This window comes from Petromyzon marinus, chromosome 79 (genome assembly GCF_048934315.1).
Source record: "Petromyzon marinus isolate PM22_M1 ecotype Great Lakes invasive population chromosome 79, UKy_Petmar_22M1.pri1.0, whole genome shotgun sequence".
NCBI classification, from domain to species: domain Eukaryota; kingdom Metazoa; phylum Chordata; class Hyperoartia; order Petromyzontiformes; family Petromyzontidae; genus Petromyzon; species Petromyzon marinus.
Genome location: NC_133745.1, coordinates 11,600,983 through 11,627,129, shown reverse-complemented (window position 1 = coordinate 11,627,129; position 26,147 = coordinate 11,600,983).

Sequence of the window (26,147 nt, the reverse complement as noted above, 5' to 3'; positions counted from 1 at the left end):
CCTCCGAGGCGAACTGTCTCCCGAGAGTCGACCCCCCGGTCGAACTCTGGTGAGCCGACCCCCCCCCCCCCCCCAGTCGAACTGAGGTTTCAATGCTCAGGATCCTCTTTTTATGCCCAAAAATCCTGCCCACAAGGCGAGGTTTCTTTCGATTTTTGCTGTGTCAGGGTTTGTCCGTATGTATCTGCGTCCGTGTGTGTGTCCGTACATGTGTCAGTGTGTGTCCTTGTGTGGATCACCCACGGTATATTCCGTTGTCATACTCCTACCATAAAACCCACAAGTAAAACAATCAAATGTTATAAATTGTCTCGAAGGCGCCTCTCTGTCTGGGTGCACAACCTGAGGGAGGGGCGATATTCCCTCCGACTTTCACCGACGCACAAAGAAATGGTTAAAAAGTTTTAAGTTAACATTTCATTTCATCAGAGTTCCATAGTTATGATTCTGTATTAATCCAAGGTCTGAGTCAGCTTCTCGTTGTGGTGTTTGACTCGTGTTTCCCCAAGCGTATACACACTCCTACCCCGCGCTGCAGGGATACAAAGACGGTCGGGATTTGTCTTTCTCTCCGACCCTGGGTTTAACATCACCCTTTGCTTACGTTGCAGTTTTGCTGTGCGCTTGCATTTCTTTTCCTCTCTACTCTTACTTTAACCCTGCATATTATTTGCGTATGGGTGGAGGCTAGAGCATTTATGTTGACTTAGGAAAACCTGATTGTTATAATCTTCGGGTCAAGTCGTATAGACATTATTAAAATATGGAAATACATTTCATATTAAATTAATAGACGGGTGATGGTTACATTGACATAGCTTGTGGCAGGGTTCAATTGAAGTGGGTGTGAAGATCAATAACTTTAGCCTACCCTGTCGTTAAATTCCGACTTTAAGTTACTTTAATAGTAATGCAGAACCAATTAGCTTTTTTGACTTAACTAGATCTAGGCTAACGCAACCTCCCAGTGACCCTGGCTTTGTGTTTACGTCAGCCCTTTGCAATCCACTGCGCTCTGCTCTCTATCTGCTCCCTCTGACCCTGGGAGGGCTCTGAACGTCAAAATCGTGTTAGTGGGTCAAGGTAAATATGACCCCCACATGCCATGCTGAGGCCTGGTTTGGTGTTTTTATTCATTATTAAAATTAAAAGAAACAATAGAAATATGTATCTATATGTATTGAAAAATTACTTGTTAATATTAAGATGGAAAAGGGGCCTAGATACAACATTCCGCCCTTTTAAAAATGATCGGTGGTCAATTGGCCACGGGTCATTTTTAAAACAAAGAATCTATGCACTTTTCCATCATGAATCATCAATATTACTCAAGTAATTTTTCCTTACAACGCGCGCACGTCACAACTTATGATTACATTTGAAATAAGAAAAGAAATACTAAAAGGAAGGTAAAACAAGGGGAAATTGTTTAACTGGCTACATGTTATAGGAGATGTCGTTATTCCATGTACCCACGTTCAATACTGTCCGCAATCGAAATACATTTTCGGGTTTGACCAGTGGGAAATTCAACAAAAATCCCACCTGTCCGGTCTGGGAGTCCCCATGTATGGGTGTGGCTGTACCCATTTTAAAGTCAATTTGTACCTGTGTTGTACTGATTGTTTCCAGGGATGCTAATGGTATCACATTTTTTTTAGTGTTGGAGTTACCAGATATGAAGGAAATTGTCCTTGGAGAAGATCACTGATGCTGCCGCTGGTGCAATGCAACAAGTCTTTGGATCAACTATTGAATTTGCTGTCGAGTATTCTCTTCTTCGTACAGATCTCGGATTGCGAAACCCAATTCTTGGATTGTTAAGTTAACCATGGCGGAGTGCAGGTTAACGAGAACCACGGTGTCTCTCTGACTTTCTCATGTTACCTCTCTGCCACCTTGTACCAAGTCATTGATAACCTGACTGACTCTTTTAGTCACGAGTGTATCATATCTCTCATGGCCAGGTATCTTAGAGTTACCGATGACCCTTCCATGCAACATCATCACATCATCGTCCCGGCTCATCGTCGTGATGGCTTTGGCCTAATGAACATGGCTCACTGGTTCGTATCGGTAATTTATTTTATCACTCCCTTTCCATGTGAGATTGTGTGGCGTGAAGTTATGCTGTGCGTAACCAGGATCAACATACACCACGAGTTTCCGTACTCGACTGTTGGGGTCATTTGTATTCTCCGCAGCCCTGTGCACATCTGCTGCCTCTGGGAGTCGATTTGACTCTGGGCCACGATTCCCTTCTGCGCTACGATTCGATTCCGTGCCACCATTCGATTCTGGGTCACGATTCGATTCCGTGCTTTTGAGTATGCTGTGTTTCAACACAATTCCCGATCCGTCACGGATATTCTTCTCCTCCACTTCAACACTCTGATCTCCATCCCTCCTTAGTGTGCCCGAGCACAATTTAACATCCAAAGGCTGATGTCTGCATTCATCTGCCTCTTCCACAGTACACTCACGCACTTCCGCGACACAAGGGATGGCATTTATATTTACCAGACAATCAGGTTTTCCTTCCCCTCCCTGCGGTTGGTTATCATCTCCTGTAGGATCACACTTTAATGCAGTTATGTTTCCCTGCTCGATAGGTGTGTCAATTACGGGAGCAACACTTGCGCTCTCCACCACATTATCAGAACTGGTGCCCGACGCATTTATTGTTTCCCAATCATTGGGACCCTCCTGGTTTACCTTGTCAACCGCAGCCTGCTTAATTTTTTAACGGGTCCATAATTTCCCTGCAGCTCCACGGACACCACTCTCACTGAAAGCTCCCTCTCAACCAATGTGATTGATTCATCACGTGCCCGTGTCATTTTTTGTGTCTCAGCCAAGCTCACGCCTGTCTCCCTATTCCTCATGCCTCTGCTCTCTCCTGGTAAAACTGGTGGGGGAATCGATCGGAAGTGGGCCGATTGTGTTTGATCCCTCGTGTGTCGTGGCATTGGGACCCGGCATGATTCTGCTCTTGGTCTACACACACCGCGATTCTCGCAAATATGCGTCCCTGCACACTGCGATCGCTCCCAGCCTGCGGGCCATTGCCTCGCTGGTGGTGCTGTGTTTCTGCTCACGTGATTTTTATTTCCCTCTGAAACGCTGGTTACATCATCCCTCTCTCTGGGTGTCGTAGAACTATTGTCTTTAGCTCTGTACAGCCAAGCTCTGTGCGCCTTATCCTCTATATGGTGTAAGGAGGCTGTTTCTGGATTCAATACCATTCCCACAATTTCTGTAATCTCTGGACTCAAAGACCCGAAAAACATAACTTTGAACCTTTTGTCACCTTCGTGATACTGATCCACATCACCCGCGTAGTACGCTCTTTTAAACCGTAGGAGGTAATCTCGCGGATCCTCGTCTGCGCACTGGGTCATAGATTTTGCAGCATTAAATCCCTCAGACCATGTTAAATATTCTCCAAACTTCCGGCTCACTGCCAGGCTCAGCTTTTTGAAATCGTTCCGAACCTTGTATGAAAGCGACTTTACCCATGGTATAGACTGCTCGTGCAAGCTTCGTCTCAGTAAACTGGCTTTCTCATTCGTTTTCCTCAAACCCCTGATCACTGCTTCTGCTTCTACCGTTGCGATGTGAGCGTGTATGTCTCTGTTCCTATCGTGTGGATCAAAGTAGGGAATTCTGACGAGAGCCTTGTCCATCAATTTCAGAGTTTTACTACTGAATGAGTATTCGGACAGTTGATCATCGTCAGAGGCGTCTGTTCCTGAGGAGTGCTCACTCGAGCTGTCACCATCACGGTGGCGCTGCTTAACATAACTTTTGTAGTGCCTTTTGCACCTGTAACGTGAGTCAACTTTGCTCGGTGACTCCTGCTTATCCCATGGCTCATGCTTGTGTGATGTGCGTCTTTCTGGAAAGTAATCTCTGCCATAGGTTCCACGTCGGTCGTGCTTGCGTGGAATGTGTCTACCAAATGAGCTGTCTCTGTCATGTCGCTCGTCTTGCCCCAGCTCCGCCCTTTTTTGCTCGATCAGTACAGAATATCCTGCTGACTTAGTGTTAATATTTTTTTCCTCTCTACCCTCGAAGTTTTCAGTCCTATGTTTTCCTATTTTCATCCGTATCTCTCCCTCCCCTCTCTCGAGTCGCGAGGGGGAATCTCTGTCAAAACCACTTTGATTGGTAGCCACACCTCCTGTGTGACCTGTCTCTGGTTTACGTCCGCGTGGCTCGGAGTGTGGTAAACTGTTACTCCCGTATGTGTTATGTGTATCAACATCTGGGGGTTTCGCTGGTGCATTCAGCGCCGACTCTTTTTCTCTCACGAGGGCGTGCAGACGCTCAACCTCCTCTATTAGGGACAGTTTCTCCTTCCTTTCCCTGTCAATTTTTCCCCAGTCCATAATCTTTCTCTGTATGTCTGTGTGAGGAGATACGAGTCTAACCTTGCTATTTCTGCAATTTTTACGTCACGTTTGGCTTTGCTACATTTCATCACATCCTTAAGTAGTTTCCTCCTATGTGCCTTAACATCTTCTATATGTCTCCCCTCCCATACGTCTCTCTGCTCTGTCTGCTATCTAGCAGTCCGTCCAGTACGTTTTAACACAAATTCACGATATTGTTTTTCCATAGATTCTATCTCCTCCTCGGAGGTCCATTCTGTATCAGTGTTATGCGTTGGGATGTCACCCTCAGAACGTTGCGGGTCATGTGCCATCTCTATTACGTAGTGTAGTTAATAGACCTAAGAGTGTATCTTAACTCTAGTCTCTTATGTGTGGCGTGAGTTACTCTGGAATTCCACTTCAGAGTACATATAAAAACATTCGTATCACAGGATGTGTTGGTTCAACTCGAGCAAATAATCTTACCCCCACTGTCTTTGTTATCCACTGCTACTCTGGTATTTTCCTTCAGAGTGCGTTTTTTTGTTTGTTTACACCGTTTACAGTCACAGGGCAATGTTAGTTCACAATACCTTGATTAATACAACAGTGATTCGTTCCTTAATTTAAGCATAAACTGTCTGCGAGAGATCCCGGATACGAGCCCCCAATTTGTTGTATATGTGGGTGTGTGAAAATTGATGAAAAATAATTAAAATTAAATGAAATTCGAAATTTGCATAATTAATCCGAAATTATGCTAATTTGTGTACTTATGCGTGTAACTATGCTAATTAGAGAGGTAATCGTATTAATTTATACGAGTGGGTGTGGTTGTGTTAATGATAGCCTTTATGATAATCAGGCCCCGTCTCGTTGACGAGGTGGGGTTATCAATCAGGATAACGCAATCAATCGTGTGCCGTTACACTAGTGTCAATTCGGCCTCGTTGTCTAACTTCGTATTATTGATCAGCATAATACAATGATTCTCGCTTTAACACTCCCCGAGTGTTCATATTTTAGGTCCCATGTTCACATCGTTCGCATTAGTTTAATGAGTGTGGATTGGTGTGTTTATAGTTTAGGTTCCCGAGTTCATATCTCGTCGCAGGATACAGATCTTATGCAAAAACTTCAGGAAAGAATCACACGACCACTTCTGTATTAATCAATTTATTTTCTAATTAAACCTTAACTATAATATGTATGTGACTCTCAATCTCGGAACTTCAACACGGTATCCACACGGTATCAAGACAGTATCATCAACGACTGTACGATTTCACTTTGATAACACATGGACCCCGCATAAAGCGATTGCTGTTAGTGAGAGAGAGAGTCAGAACATGCAAATGCTATGTTACACAAAAGCTTATACATTATAATATGAACGATCATTATGCTTGAAATGGTCAGCACATTATCACAGGCGACTGATTAACATGCAACGGTATTCATATAAAAAGACAATCAAACAGTTATTATTTCCAAAGGCATAAATGTAACAACAGATCCACCGGACAGACTATAAGATTACCGAAATGGCTTAGTGTGAGGGTATGCGGCGGAACGTGTTATCTCACGGGAGATTAATTAATTAATTCGTGAATAAGAATGTATGATCAGAAAATCGGTTTAGCACGATTCCTCCCCGGGACCGTAGCTCCGTGGCGAAGGTGCCAAGGGTTAATTCGTATTGATAGATCGGTTGGTAACTTATGCGATTAGAAGTACAGTCCAAAACAAAATATTAAAGAGGGAAATTATGAATATACTTATAAATGACGGACTGTTATCACACGATCGATGCTTCCACAGCCAGATGGTTCACGGACTTGAGTGTTCGCTTCTGGTTAAGGACCTGTGTATGTTTGAGTGATATGAATTGTTTTGAATAGTCAGTGTTTGGAATTAATTATTTGCGTTGCCATATGCTGAAGTTGGCATCGCTTGTAGGAGAAGTAGCCTCGCTCCCTTTAGAGCGGTGAGGTGTGTGGGAGTGCATCATACGAATCGCCGCCCTCCTCCACGCAGCAGCCAGCCTCTGTCCACGGGGGAGAGTTGCTTGATCGCTCTCAGTTCTGCTCAGTGGACACCTCTCTCCACTGCTGGATGAGCTGCGCGATCACGCTCGTGCTGGTTCGCTGACAGCAGTTTCTCTCCGCTGTTGGATGAGCTGCATCGGCACGCTCCCTCTCTCTGGGTGGAGAACTCGAACGTGCTCGTTGCTGGTTTGCTGAAAGCAGGTTTTTCTCCACTGCTGGATGACTCAAGTCGCACGTGCTCTTGCTCTGGTTTGCAGAAGCTCTTGCTTGGTGCGTCGGTCGCTCTGCAGCTGGACTCAATGTAGAATAATCTTTCAGCAATACTCTGTCTTTCAGCTCTTGGAAATCACACTAGGTGACGCCTCACTACCTTGCGAGTCTTGCCAACGTCAGTGGGTAGCGACGGGGCCACTTTGGCTTCTGCTCGCCGCCCCCTGCTCTGCAGCTCGCCGGCTGGCGACCTGTTGCTCTCGTTCCCGATTGGAACTGCTCCTGAGCCGGCCCACTGGTCGAACTCCCCGCGTTCCGACCTCCTCCGATTCGAACTCCCCGAGTTCCGACCCCCCTGGTAGAACTCCCCGAGTTCCGACCCCTCCGAGTCGAACTGTCTCCCGAGAGTCGACCCCCCCCGGTCGAACTCTGGTGAGCCGACCCCTCCCGGGTCGAACTCTTCCGAGTTGCTCCTCCGAGTCGAACTGTCTCCCGAGAGTCGACCCCCCGGTCGAACTCTGGTGAGCCGACCCCCCCCCCAAGTCGAACTGAGGTTTCAATGCTCAGGATCCTCTTTTTATGCCCAAAAATCCCTTCACTCGGATCCTGCCCACAAGGCGAGGTTTCTTTCGATTTTTGCTGTGTAAGGATTTGTCCGTATGTATCTGCGTCCGTGTGTGTGTGTCCGTACATGTGTCAGTGTGTGTCCTTGTGTAGATCACCCACGGTATATTCCGTTGTCATACTCCTACCATAAAACCCACAAGTAAAACAATCAAATGTTATAAATTGTCTCGAAGGCGCCTCTCTGTCTGGGTGCACAACCTGGAGGGAGGGGTGATATTCCCTCCGACTTTCACCGACGCACAAAGAAATGGTAAAAAAGTTTTAAGTTAACATTTCATTTCATCAGAGTTCCATAGTTATGATTCTGTATTAATCCAAGGTCTGAGTCAGCTTCTCGTTGTGGTGTTTGACTCGTGTTTCCCCAAGCGTATACACACTCCTACCCCGCGCTGCAGGGATACAAAGACGGCCGGGATTTCCCTTTCTCTCCGACCCTGGGTTTAACATCGCCCTTTGCTTACGTTGCAGTTTTGCTGTGCGCTTGCATTTCTTTTCCTCTCTACTCTTACTTTAACCCTGCTTATTATTTGCGTATGGGTGGAGGCTAGAGCATTTATGTTGACTTAGGAAAACCTGATTGTTATAGGCTTCGGGTCAAGTCGTATAGACATTATTAAAATATGGAAATACATTTCATATTAAATTAATAGACGGGTGATGGTTACATTGACGTAGCTTGTGGCAGGGTTCAATTGAAGTGGGTGTGAAGATCAATAACTTTAGCCTACCCTGTCGTTAAATTCCGACTTTAAGTTGCTTTAATAGTAATGCAGCACCAATTAGCTTTTTTTACTTAACTAGATCTAGGCTAACGCAACCTCCCAGTGACCCTGGCTTTGTGTTTACGTCAGCCCTTTGCAATCCACTGCGCTCTGCTCTCTATCTGCTCCCTCTGACCCTGGGAGGGCTCTGAACGTCAAAATCGTGTTAGTGGGTCAAGGTAAATATGACCCCCACATGCCATGCTGAGGCCTGGTTTGGTGTTTTTATTCATTATTAAAATTAAAAGAAACAATAGAAATATGTATCTATATGTATTGTAAAATTACTTGTTAATATTAAGATGGAAAAGGGGCCTAGATACAACACCTCCCCCAGGGGCCGTGGCAGGTGGAATGCTACCACACGCCTCTTCCACAGTAGCAGAGCACTCTGCGAGGCTTGCAGTGTGTCCTTATTCTGTCTTTTTAATTCTGGGCCAAAGAGGTCCCATAAACGTAAACGTGTTGTATTTAAAATATAACACAAACATAACAACAATGATGAATGGCTTAGTGGGTAAAGTAAGACGCACCCCAAAACGGGTGAGCTTAATAAATCCGATCTCTCCTATTACCGGATTATAGGATGCAAACCAAACTTTGTTGTATCAGTGTGGTGAGTCTGTGGGTCTTTGTGTGGTGACGATCTCTCTGGGTCTCTGTGTGATGATGGCCGTGTCGGGTGGTGGCGGGTTTAACAACACAACATTATGAGATTCACGAGATCTAACCCAAACAAGACCTGTACTACGGAGTCAACAACAACGACATGAGGGCTCTCCGACGCGCGTCGCGGTTGGGGTGAGGGTGAGGTCGCGCCGTCTCCTCCGTACGGATTGTTTCTTCTTTTCCCAACTGCGACGTTTTCGCTCTCTCCTCTCTTTTTGTCTCCACCGTCGCCAATCGTCGGAGCTCGGCATCCGCGGCCGCTCTCCTAGGTGGGCGACCCCAGCCCGAATTCTCGCCTGAAGCCCTCCCAGCCTCCCTGCTCAACGAGCCAGGCCCCGCACGCGTTCACCAGCAGGGCGGCCACCGCGTCCGTCACGGCCACCGTCTTCTCCGCGTCGCTCAGACGTAAGCAGTCCACCAGCCTCTTTGCGAGGGAGGAGCGAGCAGAGCACCACCAGGACCACCACGCGGCCCCAGCTCGCGGAGCCATCGCGGAGGACCTCCCAGGCCACGTCCACGAGCAGCCGGAGGAGCCCTCGGTGCACCACCCGCTCCTCCGTGTGGCTCACCAAGTCCAGAACGGAGTCTCTGAACCGCACGAGGAACAGGTCTGCCAGGCAGTTGACCACCTCCTGCACCAGCTGTGCTGGCTGAACCTCCTGCAGCTGCTGAACCTTCTGCACCTTCTGCAGCTGCTCCTGCAACTGCAGCCACTCCGTCTGTGTCGCTAGGTGAGCCATGAAACCGGCGATCAGATTCGCTGTCAAGAAGGTCAGCAGCTGCAGCACCTCCTTCTCTTCCTCCCCCTCATTTCCCTCCTCCTCCTCCTCCTCCCCCTGTCTCCCTCCACCTCCCTGTGTCTCCCTCCTCCCCCGGTCTCCTTCCTGCTCCCCGTGTTTCCCTCCTTCCCCCGTCTCCCTCCTCCCTGTGTCTCCCTCCTCCTTTTCCTTTTTTGCTGATGAAGTTTTTCTATTTCCACGAGGTGGTAACACCATATCCCTTATTCTGTAATTGTAATTCTGGGCCAAAGAGGTCCCACAAATGTAAACATTTTGTATTTAAAATATAACACAAACATAACAACAATGAATAGCTTAGTGGGTAAAGTAAGACGCACCCCAAAACGGGTGAGTTAAATCAATCCGATCTATCCTACTACCGGATTATAGGACGCAAACCATACTTTGTTGTAACAAGAACATAAAAAAACTGAGTCTCTTAATCAGGTGAATACGGTAAAGGGGCTGAGTCTGTGGTTGACAGTGTGGTGAGTCTGTGGGTCTCTGTGTGGTGACGATGTCTATGGGCCTCTGTGTGGTGATGGCCGTGTCGGGTGGTGGCGAGGTATAACAACACAACATTTATATATTCACGCGATCTAACCCAAACAAAACCTGTACTACGGAGTCAACAACAACGACATGAGGGCTCTCCGACACGCGTCACGGTTGGGGTGAGGTTGCGGTCTGTTGTATATGTAGGTTATGAAAATTTGATGAAAATAATAAAAATTAAATCAAATTTGAAATTTGCATAATTATCCGAAAAAATGTTAATTTGCTGTAATTTATGCGCATAAACTATGCGAATGCGAGAGATAATCGTATTAATTTATGCTAGTGTATGTGTGATTATGCTACTGCGAGCCGTTATGATAATTAGGCCCCGCCTCGTTGACGAGGGTCGGTTTTCAATCGGGATAATGCAATTAATCATATGCAGTTATGCAGGTACTTGGGCATGTCAGATTAAACTCGGCTGTGTTGTTTAACTTTGTACTATCGATCAGTATAATACAATTATTCCCGCTTTAACATTTACTGAGTATGTGGTAGTGTGTTCAGCCAGGTCTCCAAGTTCAGATCTCAGCACAGAATACAGTTCTTATGCATAAATGTCACGAAAGAACACAACACTTCTGTGTTAATCAATTTTAATGACGATAGTGATAATGACGATAATGATGACGATGGTGATAATGATGATAATGATGACAATAATAACAATGGTGATGATGCGTACTTCAACAGCTCCAGCACGAGACAGTTGTGTCCGCGGAAGTGGAACGAGTGCAGGACGCGGATGACGCCGTGCAGCTCAGCACTGCCCTCCCCCTGCAGCTCCGTGATCACCTTCAACTCCATCCTCTGCATCTCCATTTTGGTAGGGCTGTGTGCACACAGCAAGTCTGTGGGTCTCTGTGGGTCTCTAGTTCATAGTAGTTTTACGACGGTTAATTTTTTAGTGAGATAGTTTCAGTTTATAGTTAGAGATAGTTTTGCAGAGGTTATTATCATTGTTGTTTACTATTATACTGATTATTTTGTAACCATGTTGTATTTACTTGCATTTATTACCTATTATTGTATTCATTTATAATTATGACCATGGCCGCTGTGTTAAGACCACCAGCACCCACCCACACCACCACCACCACCAACCCCATCACCCCTGCCCCAACCTACTGGATGGGCAGTGCCAGCATCTTGACAGCCACCAGGAATCCCATATTGTGGTCCACGCACCGCAGCACCACTCCCTGCCCTCCCTCGCCAATCTTCTCTCGCACCTCGAAGCGGCATTGGAGCTGCTCCTGGGGTATCTAAGAAGCAGCAGCAGCAGCGCCGCAACGGCCAGTCAGAGTCACAATCACGATGGGAATGTTTTACGCTTAGTGGTAGCAGCAGTGGTAGTACTGAGTAGTAGTTAGTAGCAGTAGTGTCTGTGTGCGCCTGTGTGCCTGTTTGTGTGCGCATCTGCGTGTGTGTGTGTCTGTCTGTGCGAGTTTCACAGGGATATTTCTGCTTGCAAGCTTTGACTTTAACATAGCCATTTCTGTGACCAGACACAAGCTAATCACTCAGCAATTTCAATGCTAAATTATCCTGTTTGATTTGTACTAGGTGCCTCTGTGGATGTGTAGGCTTTGACTTTAACATAGCCATTTCTGTGACCAGTCACAAGCTAATCACTCAGCTCTTTCAATGCTAAATTTTATGCTAATTCGTTTGTCAAGGCGCTCTGTTTCTTCTCACACAGCTTAAAGGTCGCGGTCTGAGCTTGGCTGTGTTCACTCCAGCGCTTTCCTCCAGACAGTCTCGTCCCTTCACCTGATGAAGGCCGCTTGTGTTGTGGCCGAAACGTCGTGAGAATTTTATTGTGTTATTTTATTTGATCAATGTATTATTTTATTCTCATTCTACGCTACTTTACCGAAAGAACCAAAGAAGATGAATCCTTGCAGCCAAGATAGCTTTAAATCGAAATTTAACAGAATGGTATTGAACCTTTTTCTTTACAGGGTGGCCCTGGGGCTTGCCACGTGGCAGGTGTCGTCCATTGTCCATACCAGACCCCTCCAGCTCTCTCACCCTGGGTCAGCTGCCCCTTCCATGTCCTGGAAACCATGGCAAGGTCATCCTATGAGGACTGCCTGGATGAAAACCAGCATGGAAGGGGCCCAGGGTGGGACCGGCTATGCTTTTGGGCTAGTCCCGTTTGTGTGTGGTGTGCGGTGTCTTCGTAGCAATCGTTCTCCACTGTAGTCCTGGCATCTGCTGCTCAGCTTCATTCCACAGCTGTGGTTCCAGTGGCGCGGTCTCTCCGGGGACCCATGTGGTGTGTGTGTGGGTGTGACATGTATCACGGGGTGGGTGGATAGTATCGTGATAGTGGTCATGGTAGGCACCGATCCACGACCTCCATCACCCCTACTGAGTGGTGGACATGCCACCACAAAGCAGCATGCGGCGGAGGAGTGAGGTGACCGCTCTCGCCTCACGAGCGAGGCCCTCTCGCTTCGTCTTCATTCCCTGCATCACCACCTCCATCTCCTCCTTTGTCTCATCCTCCTCCACCTCCTCTTAATCCTCCACCACCATCTTCTCCCCCTCTTCTGTTTTCTCCATTCTCTCTTCATGCTCCTCAACCTCCGAGGTGGCGTCGGGGGCATCGGTGGTGGCAGCGGAGGTGCTGGAGGTGATGGCCGTGGTGGCGGTGGCAATGGTGGTGATGGTGGCAGCGGAGGTGGCGGTGGCGGCAGCGGTAATGGCGGTGGCGCCAGCGGTGGTGGGGCGGAGGTGGCAGCGTTGGTGGTGGTGATGGTAGTAGTCCTGGCGAGGCACCGCTCTTCCTCCATGAGGCGCTTCTCCTCCTCGACGCTCTTCACGTTGGCGAGACACTTCTCCTCCACCAGACGCTTCTCTTCCGTGAAGCACTTCACTTTAACGAGGCGCTTCTTGAGGAAATAGTCTCTGAAGCAGGTCTCCTCTGTGCGGCGCTTCACCCTGGCAAGGCGCTGCACCTCAAAGAGGTGCTCCTCTACCATGTGGCGTTTCTCTGTCGCATGGTCCTTCTCCTCCTGGAGATGCTTCACCCCGCTGAGATCCTTCAACTCCCCAATTATCCTCTGTTCAAGCAAAGATAATCACATGAATATACAGACATGCAAGCAGAAATTCATTTAAGTTTTTCAGATTCATTTATTTGGTATAACCCTGTGAGCTATGTTGCTCTTGACTCGGGTGCAACCGCAACAAACAAAAACATGATCAAGGAATATCTTAAAGCGACTACACGCAACAGAAAAATCCAGGAAAAGACAGCAAAGTCTTCCAGAAAAGCACCGTATATCAACACTGTGTGCAAAAATCCCGGTGGGATGCAAGTCGAATAATAACAATCATAAGACAATTTAGATTAAAGTTATCAGGCTAACTCTGTACTACAAAAAACAAACATGGCTAAACCAAAACGTTTTCAAAATCACCAAAATAAAGCTATAAAAACAATGTAACAGTGATCATAGGAACTGTGATTCAAATTTAACAATTAACGATATATACATAACATGTACGACCAAACTTTGCAGCCATAGCTGGCTGTATGAGTCACTCCATAACAGCAGGATTATGAGTCGCAGTATGTAAAAAAATATTCAATACACCTTTAAAGATCAGCACACTATTCAAGTGTACATCTATGGTACAATTTATTGAAAATAAGTTTTGGGAACAGAAACTTATTTCTTTTCAACAACAGACAAATATTAACAAGCACTGTTTATTACATTAACTTTGTTTAACTTTTTTGGTCCCAGTTGAGACATTCAGAACTATGACAAAACAAATAATTGTGCTCTGATCTAATGTGCAATCTGTGGCATATGAATTTGTTAAGGTGATGTTGTCCGGTCCTGTACATATCAAGTACAGTGAGGGAAAAAAATATTTGATCCCCTGCTGATTTTGTACATTTGCCCACTGACAAAGAAATGAACAGAATATAATTTTAATGGTAGGTTTATTTGAACAGTGAGAGGCAGAATAACAACAAAAACATCCAGAAAAACATGTCAAAAATGTTATAATTTGATTTCCATTATCCTCCTAGCGAGGCCACGCTAGGAGGATAAAAGGGGACCCCGGGCAAAGGTTTGGGGCTGTTGCTTGGAGTGGAATCTCGTCGGACTGCTGGAGTCATCGTCACCATCTGCATTTTCTCGGCGGTGTCAGACAGGCAGTCTGTTAGCTCTCTTGACTGAAAGTGTAGTGACCCCTTGTACCCTGTGAAGGCTATAATAAATAGAGTACCTCCTGCTCCTCGTGTCTCTGCGTGTATCGCTAGACGTGGATCATAACGACAGTAGATGTACACTCACTCTGAGTTTTTACTCAATGACGTTAAACTTCACATCTACCCTACCTCCATGCTACATGCCGACAACCCACTGCTTTGGTAACCAAACTGCAACGTATTTTATTAGTAAACCTGCATTTTCTAATTTTACCCAAATCTTAACCTCGGTTGGATGTTGCCATCCTGCCGTGGAAACAACGAATCATTCGTGTCTCGAGCAGAAGATTGCAAGCCTTGTGTTAGAGAATGGCCCACTGAAGCTGTAATCACGGAGCTACTTCTGAGTACATTTCAAGTGCCCTCTCATCCACGTAATAAAGAGCAGGATCCTCCCTCCTGTAACGTTGGTCGTAACAATGTTCTTACTTCTTTGTGCTGTCAAGGACAACCGGGCTCACCTTGGTCTGTCTCACTGTCACACTCACCTCTATTCGTACACTCACTCATCTGGGTCTGTCTCACTGTCATACTCACCTCATCCACACGCACTGACGTAGGTCTGTCTCACTGTCACACTCACATCACTAGTCACACTCACCCACCTGGGTCTGTCTCACTGTTACACTCACCTCTCTACCACACTCACCTGGGTTTGTCTTACTTTAACACCACATTCCACAGACACTTACATTGGTCTGTCTCAATGTCACACTCACCTCTACCCACACACACTCACCAGAGTCTGTTTCACTCTCTCACTCATTTGTCTTCCTACACTCACTCACTTGGGTCTGTCTTACTGTCACACTCACCACTCTACCCACACTAACCTGGGTCTCACTGTCTCACCTCTCTTCAAAAACACTGAATTCCTGCTGAACAACACGCGGTTCAACTCACAAGCACTTGGGAGAGCTACAGGGCTCACATGCCATGTCCTTCACAGTCCTGTAATTCGTTTTATTATTATTGCCATAATTGAGTTTGGCAAAAGCCTGTGCGAGACTTTGAACAATGTACACACAGGACCGTCCATAAGGGTGCTAGGCCAGGGGAAAATCCCAGCATGTGGGCCTCCGACGCGTTCAAATTCCACCGCAAGTATTACATCTGACACTCCCGTGACATTGAAGCGCAGGGCCCCCCCAATGCCCGCGGACCTGGGCGGTCGCTCCGATTCTCCGTATCCAAGGGGCGATTCTATGTGCACAATGCAGACCTTCTTGTAAAAACATGGTTTTACGAGGGCCTCCTCACGCAAATTAAGTAGAGAACCACATTACTGCCATGTGATGGTTTATGTTTCGCAGTCATTGACGACCAGGCTGAGATCATGAACTCGCTAGACTTGACAACCCACTTTGATCACAGGCGGGTGCCTGGATTCAGACCCAGTTACTCCGTGGTCCCACTTCAGTGCTCTGACCTCTCGGTCACTGGGCCGCCTCTAAACACCCCCCATGTTAAATACATAAGTAGCAACCTGTATCGTGAGCAGCAGCATTCTTTGAATACTCTGCCAAAACAATTTGAATTGTGGAGTGTTGACCCAATTTCGCAATTGCTTTATCATACCTCTGGTTGCAGGAATAATTTCTACAAGACCGAGTTCTAGAGAGCCCCTTTACACGATGTTTTGTTCTACTCTTCCACACTGAGCAGATATTTTAGAAGATGGAGTACCCACACTTTAACACACCACATGCACCTTGCTGCTCGATTGTGGCTTACCCATTTCTACTGATTGGTGGACAGAGGCAGGGGGGGTTAAGAAACTCAAACGTTTGTTTCAACTGCTGTTACAGAAGGGGAACAGATGGGCAGTGGAACAGGGAGGTAGAGGGGCAGTGGAGTAGAAGGGCAGTGGAGCATTGGAGTAGTTGAGCAGTAGGGCAATTGAGCAGATGGGCAGTGGGACAGCGGAGCAGAAGAGCAGTGGGCCAAATGGGTAGTAGGGCAGTGGAGTAGTGGAGCAAAGGGACAGTTGGGCAGAGGGGCAATGGATCAATTGAGCAGTGGGACAGTGGGACAGTGGGGCAGTGGAGCAGTGGATCAGTGGGGCAGTGGAGTAGAGTGGCAGTGTTGTGAAGGAGGCGAATCACCTGAATATCTTTTCCCACCGACATTTGTATGTGCTCTAAAGAAGGACCATCTCTCAAAACGGCGATCATTCTATATTTGTCCTTGTACCTCCACACACAGCTGGAAAACCGCACACCTGAGCCAAGGCACATTTAACCAACTCAGGCAGCACTTGCAAGCAATTCAAATATATTTTTGTCATCATGGGTTTATTTCAAAGAGTTTATAGTACCAATAAGAACAATGGTATTTAACCGTATTATTTGCAGGGTGGCCCTGGGGCTTGCCATGTGGCAGGTGTCGTCCATTGTCCGATCCAGACCCCTCCAGCTCTCTCACCCTGGCTTTTCTGCCCCTTCCATGTCCTGGAAACCATAGCAAGGTCATCCCATGAGGACTGCCTGGATAAAAACCAGCATGGAAGGGGCCCAGAGTGGGGCCGGCTATGCTTTTGGGCTAGTCCCGTGTGTGTGTGGTGTGCGTGGTGTCTTGGTAGCAATCGTTCTCCACTTCAACAGCTGTGGTCCCAGTGGCAACGTTTCTCTGGGGAACCGTGTGGTAAGTGTGTTTCATGTATCACGGGGTGGGTGGGTGTGGCATGTATCACAGGGTGGGTGGGTAGTATGGTGATAGTGGTCATGGTTGGCACCAATCCACGACCACCACCATCACCCCTACTGAGTGGTTGACATGCTACCACAAAGCAGCACGCGGCGGAGGAGTGAGGTGATCGCTCTTGCAACGCGAGCGAGGCCCCCTCGCTTCCTCTTCTTTCCCTGCATCAATACCTCCACCACCTGCACCTCTTCCATCTCCTGCTCCTTTGTCTCGTCCTCCATTTCATCTTCATCCTCCACCACCATCGTATCCCCCTTCTCTGTTTTCTCAATTCTCTCCTCATCCTCCTCAACCTCCTCGTCCTCGGAGGTGGCAGAAGTGGTGGCAGTGGTGTCGGTGGTGGTGGTGTTGGCTGAGGTGGCAGTGCTGGTGGTGTCAGTGGCGGTGGTGGTGGTGGTGGCGGTAGTGGTGGTGTTGGTTGCGTTGGTAGCGGCAGAGGTGGTGGTTGCCATGGTGGTGGCAGTGGTGGTGGCGTTAGCGGCAGGGCGGTCGGTGGTGATGATGGCGGTGGACGTGGTGGAGTTGGTGGAGGTGGTTGCGGTAGCGTCAAAGGTGTCGGTGGTGGCGGTGGCAGCAGTGGTGGTGGCGCTGGCAGTGGAGTAAGTTGTGGTGGTGGCAGAGGTGGTGGTTGCCGCGGTGGTGGCGGTGACGGTGACGGTGGCGGTGGTGGCAGTCATGTCAGTGGTGGCAGTGATGGCGGGGGTGGCAGCGGTGGTGGTGGTTGCAGCGTTGCTGGCAGTGGTGGTGATGGCAGCGGTCCTGACGGGGCACTGCTCCTCCTCAAGGTACTTCTCCTCATCCTCCTCCAGACGCTTCTCCTCAAGATGCTTCATCTCACGAAGTCGCTTCTCCTCCGCGAAGCACTGCACTATAACGAGTCGCTTCTTGAGGAGATGGTCTCTGAAGCAATGCTCCTCTGTGCGGCACTTTTCCCTGGCCAGGCGCTGCACCTCAAAGAGGCGCTCCTCTACCAGGAGGCGTTTCAGCGTCCCAAGGTCCTTCTCCTGAAGACGCTTCACCCCGCTGAAGTCTTTTAACTCCCCAATTATCCTCTGTTCAAGCAAAGATCACCACATTAATATTCAGACATGCACATGCAAACAAAAATTAATACCCACATGCATGCAAACATAAACGTGCACATAAACCCAACACAAATGCATACTCACACATCTTTGTACAGATGCAGACATCCACGTTCACTCATTCAAACTCGCTTTTTACACTCGCATGAATATACACAGTCAAGAAAATTTCAAATCAAGATTGAATATATAAAATCACCTGATAACATAACACCTTATCCATCAATACTTTTATCACATTGTACGTGTAGCCCTAACCCTTAATAATCCCAACCCCTACATAATCAAAATACATGTTACATCCTCATATATCCTCACACACCCCATACATGCACTTAAGTCTGTGATCGACTGGGAATATTTCATAGCAATTGTTGGCAACAATCATCACTGGCAATAGTTTCCACAGAATGTTACATTATAAAGATCTCGTAGCCCATAATCTCGACAAATTTCACGCAGTGCCCATAGTGGGCAACTGGAATGGCTACTTCCAATCAACTGAACTAGCAGACGTAATTAATGTGACTGATTTATATCATTTCGTCCTCAATGGTAATAAATGACCAATGCATGAGTGGGATGGTGGAGAGATTGGCTGATGGTGTCTGGAGCTGGTTTTGATATACAGAGAGGTGAAGCAGAGGAATGTTCCAGAGAGATGGTGTCTTGTGATGTTATAGATTCATGATAAGGCTATATGATGGTCTATTTAATTGGTGGTGGTGTGGTGAGAAAGGTAATGTGGAGAGATGGTGTGCCAGTTTTGTAGATAATGTGTATTTGACCCCCACAGACCCCATACACACCTTTGGGGAGCGATGCTTGTAACCTTGGCCTGGGAAAGGGTCCACTTTATCCATAATGTCACCCCAGGTGGTCGACTGGCGCGACGATTCCCGGCCTGCGAAGAGCAGACAGGTAATTCAAAGGACGAGTAATGAATTAGAGAACGAAGAACATGGAGTTTCACAGAACGAATTTTAAGATCCCTGTAATTAGCTCTTTCCACACAACAGGAGCTGCTATTGAGAAATATTAATCACATGGCAGTAAAACTTTACAAGTCATGTTTTTGTGGGCATGCTGAGACCATTAATTCCATAAGCTTGAGACCCCAGTTTAAACAAAAATGGCTGAAATTCAGATATAAACCCATCGTTTCTGGAACACTCGATCATTACGTCTTCCCATCACAACCAAGCCATGTCTTCTCAAAGTAATTGATAAAGGAGCCTCCTTCTCTGTATATAAGCCACGTGATGCAGGTATCTGGGACTTACCCTCATAGTCATCCACAATCTCAGCCCACTTGATATGGCTATCCATGTTGTTGGGAAAGAGTAGATTCTGCGTGAAGTTGGATGGCCTGTGGAGTTTGGAACAACGCTAAGATTTAGCAACAATTTGAATCACTCATCCTCTAAAATATTACATATTTGGCCACTCACTGTACCAATCCCATCACTTCCATGCCTGTTGCTTTCAAGCCAACGCCCGCACTTGTTTGCCACTCATACGTGCTTCTGATCACTCACTCATCGATCCACACAAACATGTTTATTCCACCAGCCTATTACATTAAACATAATCGCCAAACTTAATGATATTTAATCCACACATGCATGTTAATGTACAGCCCATTTGCATTAATCGAATTCTTGATAAACACCCCCCCCCCCCCTATGCCTTGTAGGTCATGAGGGTCATATGACCTTACTTAAATAATTTGTTATAAACCGAGCATGACGTCGTGGGTCACGTGATGTCAGAGACACCACCCATGTGGCTGTGACATCACAGATTAGAGACAACTATGGCAGCAGCTGGGGTCTGAACAAGAAGGCAGACTCCTCCCCAATGTTGAATAACATTCAATACATAAAATGTAGGGCACAATTGTGCCAGCAATCAGAAAACAATAATTGTAGACATGTTATTCATACTCTGAGATTTAAACAAGTTAGTTATTAATTTTAAAATGCTGACTCGCTTATGTCTAAACAGTGACAGTAAAAGCAACATATCAGGGCATGCCAAGTAACCTATCTAGCAGTCCTAATTTGATTGCAGAAAATAAAAATACCAACATATCAACAATAATGAGGCTTTAATTTGCGGTCAAAATGTAAAATAAAGATAAACAACACTCATAGTCAACAGGGACGCTCACCTCGTTGAGGATTCGCTCTCCAACGTCGTCTGCAGCTGCTCCCTCGTGCGCATTCCTCTCGACTGGCGGTGGAGGCGTGGCTATGACGTAGCAGAAATGACGTCACTTCCGCGAGGCTCCGCCCCCACGCGCACAGCTGCCGCACCACGTGGTGCAGTGCGGGTGGTGGCCGTGGGTGGTGATGATGATGGGTGATGATGATGGGTGGTGGTGGTTGATGATGGTGGGTGGTGATGATGGTTATAGATGACGATGGGTGGTGATTATGATGGGTGCTGATGGCTGTTGATGATGATGGTTGATGGGTGATGATGTGTGTTGATGATGGTCGGTGGTGGTGGTGTTGATAGGTGGTTGATGATGATCGGTGGTGATGATTGTGATAGATGGTGATAATGATGGTTGGTGATGATGGTGGGTGTTCATGCTGATAATTGGTGTTAATGATGTAAGGTGGTGATCACGATGGGTGGTGATTATGATGGGTGATGATGCTGATTTGTGGTGAGGATAATGATGGGTGATGGTGATGTTGGGTGGTTGGTGGCAATGATGATGATGGTGGTCCGTGATAATGGGTGGTGGTGATGATTAGTCATGGTGATGATCATGGTTTATGGGTGGTGGTTATGATAGGTAAAAGTGATGATGGGTGGTGCTGATGATTGGTCATGGTGATAATGATGGTTGATTGGTGGTGGTTTTGATAGTTGGAAGTGATGAAGGGTGGTAGTGATGAAGGGTGGTGATCATGATGGGTGGTGATGATGGGTGATGATGATGATTGGTGGTGATTGGTGGTGATTGGAGATTGGTGGTGATTGGAGATTGGTGGTGATTGGAGATTGGTGGTGATTAGTGGTGATTGGTGATTGTTGTGATTGGTGGTGATTGGTGATGATTGGTGATTGGTGGTGATTTGTGATTGGTGGTGATTGGTGATTGGTGGTGAAAGGTGATTGGAGATTGGTGGTTATGGATGGTGTTTGGTGGTGATTGATGGTGATTGGTGATTCATGGTGATTGGTGGTGATTGATGGTGATTGGTGATTCATGATGAGTGGTGGTGATTGGTGATTGTTTTTGATTGGTGATTCGTGGTGAATGTTTGTTATTGGTGTTTGGAGATTGGTGTTGTTTGGTGGTGATTGGTGATTAACACTGATTGGTGGTGATTGGTGTTTGGCGGTTGGTGGTTATTGGTTGTGATTGGTGATTAACGGTGATTGGTAATTTGTGGTATTTAGCGATTAGTGGTGATTGGTGGTTCTTGGGTGGCGGTTGTGGTTGCTTTGGGGTGGTGGTGGGTGGTGGTGGTTGGAGGGTGGTGGTGGGTGGGTGGTTGTGGGTGAGTGGTTGTGGGTGGTGGTGGTGGTTGGTGGTGGTGGTGGTTGGTGATATTGGGTGATTGATCATGATGGGTGGTGGTGATGATGGGTCTGTGGTGGTGGTGATGATAGGTGATGGGTGGTTGTGATGAAGGATGCTGGTCATGATGGGTGGTGATGTGTGACGATGATGTTGGGTGGCGATGATGATGGATGATGATGATGGATGATGATTATGTGATGATGAGGGGAGGTGGTGGTTGTGGTTGGTGGTGGTTGTAGTTGCTGGTGGTTGTGGTTGGATGAGTTGGTCGTTGGTTGTGGATGGTGGTGGTTGGTGGTGATTGGTTGTGGGTGGTGGGTGGTGGTGGGTGGGGGTGGGTGGTGGTGGGGATGGGTGGTGGTGGGTGGTGGTGGTTGGTGGGTGGGGATGGGTGGTGGTGGGTGGTGGTGGTTGGTGGGTGGTGGTGGTGGTAGTGTTTGGTGGGTGGTGGTGGTTGGTGGTAGGTGGTAGTTGGTGGGTGTTTGTGGGTAGTGGTGGTTATGGTGGTTGGTGGGTGGTGGTTTGTGGGTGGTGGTTTGTGGGTGGTGTTGGTGGATGGTAGTGGTTGGTGGGTGGTGGTGGTGGGTGGTGGTGGTTGGTGGTAGGTGGTAGTTGGTGGGTGTTTGTGGGTAGTGGTGGTTATGGTGGTTGGTGGGTGGTGGTTTGTGGGTGGTGGTTTGTGGGTGGTGGTTGGTGGATGGTAGTGGTTGGTGGGTGGTGGTGGTGGTTGGTGGGTGAGGGAGGTGGTTGGAGGGTGGTGGTGGTGGTGGTTTGTGGGTGGTGGTTGGTGGATGGTAGTGGTTGGTGGGTGGTTGTGGTGGTTGGTGGGTGGTGGAGGTGGTAGTGGGTGGTGGTGGGTGGTTGGTGGATGTGGGTGGTTGGTGGTTTGGTGGTGGTGGGCGGTGGGTGGTTGGTGGAGATCGGTGGTGGGTGATGGTGGGTGATGGTGGGTGGTGGGTGGTGATGCGTGGTGGTGGGTGGTGCTGGGTGGTGCGTGGTGCTAGGTGGTGGTGGATGGTGGTGGGTAGTGGTGGGTGGTCGTGGGTGGTGGTTAGTGGTGGTGGGTGGTGGGTGGCGGGTGGTGGTGGAGGTGCGTGGTTGGTAGTGGGTTGTCGTGGCTCGTGGTTGGTGGTGGGTGGTGGTGGGTGGTGGCTAGTGGTTGGTGGGTAGTGGGTGGTGGTGGTGGTTGGTGGTGAGTGGTGGATGGTGGAGGTGAGTGGTGGTGGGTGGTGTTGGGTGGTGGTGGGTGGTTGGTGATGATGATTTATAATTGGTGCTGTTGATGATAATGATGATTGGTGCTGGTGATGATGATTGCTGCTGGTGATGATGATGATTGGTGCTGGTCATAACGCTGATTCGTGCTGGTGCTGGTGATAATGATGATGATTGGTGCTGGTGATGACGACTGATGATTGGTGATGACAATGATGATTATTGGTGATGCTGGTGATGATTATTGGTGCTGGTGATGATGATTGGTAATGAAGATGATGATTGTTGCTGGTGATGATGATTGGTGCTGGTGATGAGCATGATGATGAGTGCTGGTGCTGGTTTTGATGATGATGATGATTCGTGCTGGTGAAGATGATCATGATTGGTGCTGGTGATGATGATTATTTGTGCTGGTCATGATGATGATGGTTCGTGCTGGTCATGGTGATGATGATGATTGGTCCTGGTGCTGGGGATGATGATGATGATTGGTGTTGGCCATGATGATGATTATTGGTGCTGGTTATGATGATAATGGTTCGTGCTGGTGCTGGTGATGATTATTGGTGCTGGTGATAATGAAAGGTTGGGTTCATAATTGCCCGGTAGAATGAGTATATAATGGCCAGGTAGGGTGGGGTCACTCACCAACTCATCCACTCATCTTGTGTGTGGTGATCCACCAACCCCCGCCTAGATTTCAGGCGCCTTCCCAAAACCGCAATTCAATCACTCACGCACCCACTCCTTTACTCACCCACCCCCTCATTCACTCACCCACGCACTCATTCACTCTCCCATGCACTCATCAATGTACACACCCACTCATTCACTCACCCATACACTCATCAACTTACAGACCCACTCATTCACTCGCCCACGAACTCATTCACTCACTCACCCACTCATTAACTCACCCACCCACTCATTCACTCACCCACCCACTCACTCATTCACTCACCCATACACTCATCAACTTATCCACCTACTATTTCACTCACCCACTACTCATCCACTCACTCACCAACTCGTTCACTCACCCATTAATCATTAACTCACCCACCCACTCATTCACCCCCCCCCCCCCCCACTCATTCGCTCACCCACCCACCCACACATTCACTCACCCAACTATTCATTCACTCACTTACCCACTCATTCACTAACTCAACCACTCACCCACCCACTCATTCACTCACCCACCCACTCACTTATTCACCAACCCATCCACTCATTCACACAACTGCCCTTCTGTTCACTAACCCACCCTATCCACTCATTCACTCACCCACCCATTCACTCACCCACCCTTTCACTCACACACCCATCTACTCATTCACCATCACATCTACTCATTAACTCAACCACCCACCCATTCACTCACCCAACCACTCATCCACTCACTCATTCACCCACCCACTCATTCCTCGACATCAGGAGGAAACAAGGAGGTGGAAAGGTGCTGATGCAGGCCGTTTTAAAAGTCTTTGACGACCGCTTTTGTTGCAATCGAAACGTCGTAGTTTTTTGTTATTTTTTGCTACTTTCTCTGAACCTATCTACGTGGTGACTTTACCGAAAGACCCAAGAATACAAATACAACTTATTGGGTAGTCAGAATTCATCAGCACCAACCTGTATGTTGAACCTCTTTCGCACCGTACGTAGCCAACCGTGCAAATCTGTAGGTCTCTCTGGGTGTCTATAATGAGTGACCCATTGTTACTTAAAACAATTTTGGCAATGAAGTGATACGTGATATAATTGAATAGATTTTAAGCACTACAATTTTGAAAAAAAAAATATTGAATAAATTAAAAATAAAGAATAAAAGTAAGTACATGGTAATAAAAGCAACAGTTAAAATGTGTTGGATTTAGTAATAGCATGCCAAATTATGAGTTATTTAGCCTGAAAAATAGTGCAAATACAAATAGATTTTACAAGGAAAAGTGATTTATATTTACTAAATGTCTGAGCAATGGTAATTTAGATTTACTAAATATTTGGAGGAATCTGATTAATATTTATTAATGATCTGGCTGAAATTGATTTACATGTACTAATTGCCTGGGTGAAATTGATATAAGCTTACTAAATAGCTGGTTCAATGATTTGGATTTACTAAATAAAATACTTATATTGAATGTCTGTTGCCATAACATTTATATTTCTAATCCACCCAATAGCATGCCTTCATGGTGCCACAATTCACTTACGTTAAGTCAACCGAGCACCATCAAAAAGATAAGAACTATGAAAAGGAACAGCAGATTGACATGTATTTGTGCAATTTTGTCTCAACATGTTTATCCAACATATTACAAGTACAAAAGAAAGAGGGGCTATGAAAAAACAAAGACAGAAACCATGTATCTGTACAATAGGGATACAATACCTGAAGTCTATTAATAATTTGTGGGCATTACAGGCACAGATTCCTTTTTTGGATGTGATTCAAGGTTTTAGTCTTGTTAGTGCATTTAAATTACGACAATTAAAAAAAAATATGTAAAGATACTTTCATAATATTTCTTTCTTATGTGCGCAAATTGAAATCCTAAGGGCCAATATGTTTATAAAACAGCTAAAAGAGATTAAAACATCACGTGAATTGAACCACAATCCAGGTGGACCTATCTTTTTTAACATGCACAATTACAAGCATGGCTTCCTAACAAGTAAACTAGCACAGCCTTCAGATGTTCCATGCATCTTACATCTATTCCTTTCGAAACGTCGTGATAATTTGTATTGTTTTATATATATTTATTATTTTATTATTTCCCTTCAACGTGACTTTACCGAAAGAGCTAAGAATATGAATTACTGCAGTCACGAAAGCTTTAAATGAAAATTTTACCGCCTCTACGGGGAGGGTTTCCACGTCACTTTAAGATCCTTCAACAAACTCCGGGATAAGAAGGCTCAGCTGATCGAGTCTCTCACCTTTCTGAAGAGTTGCCGCGACTCTGGGGTAATTCCAATCGCATTTACACTGACCTCTGCTGCTGTAACTTCTTCTAATGCGAAACGAATTCTTTTCAAAACTAGCTTAGCTCTTATCTCAGAGAAAATCAGACTTATACGCACCGAACTAGATCAGTTAGACAAGACACTCTACAAATCACACTTATCATTGACGGCAACAATGTCCAGGTGACCGTCCCTCCCGCCTCTACATGGTGTGTGCGTGCATTCGTGCGAGGGGGGCGCCGCGTCGGCGCCGTCACTCCCAAGTGGCGGCGTCACGGCGGTGGGCACGGCCCCGACGGAGAGGCTCCGCTGCGGCAGCACCACAACTGTGTAGAGGCTAAACAGCGGACGTCTGC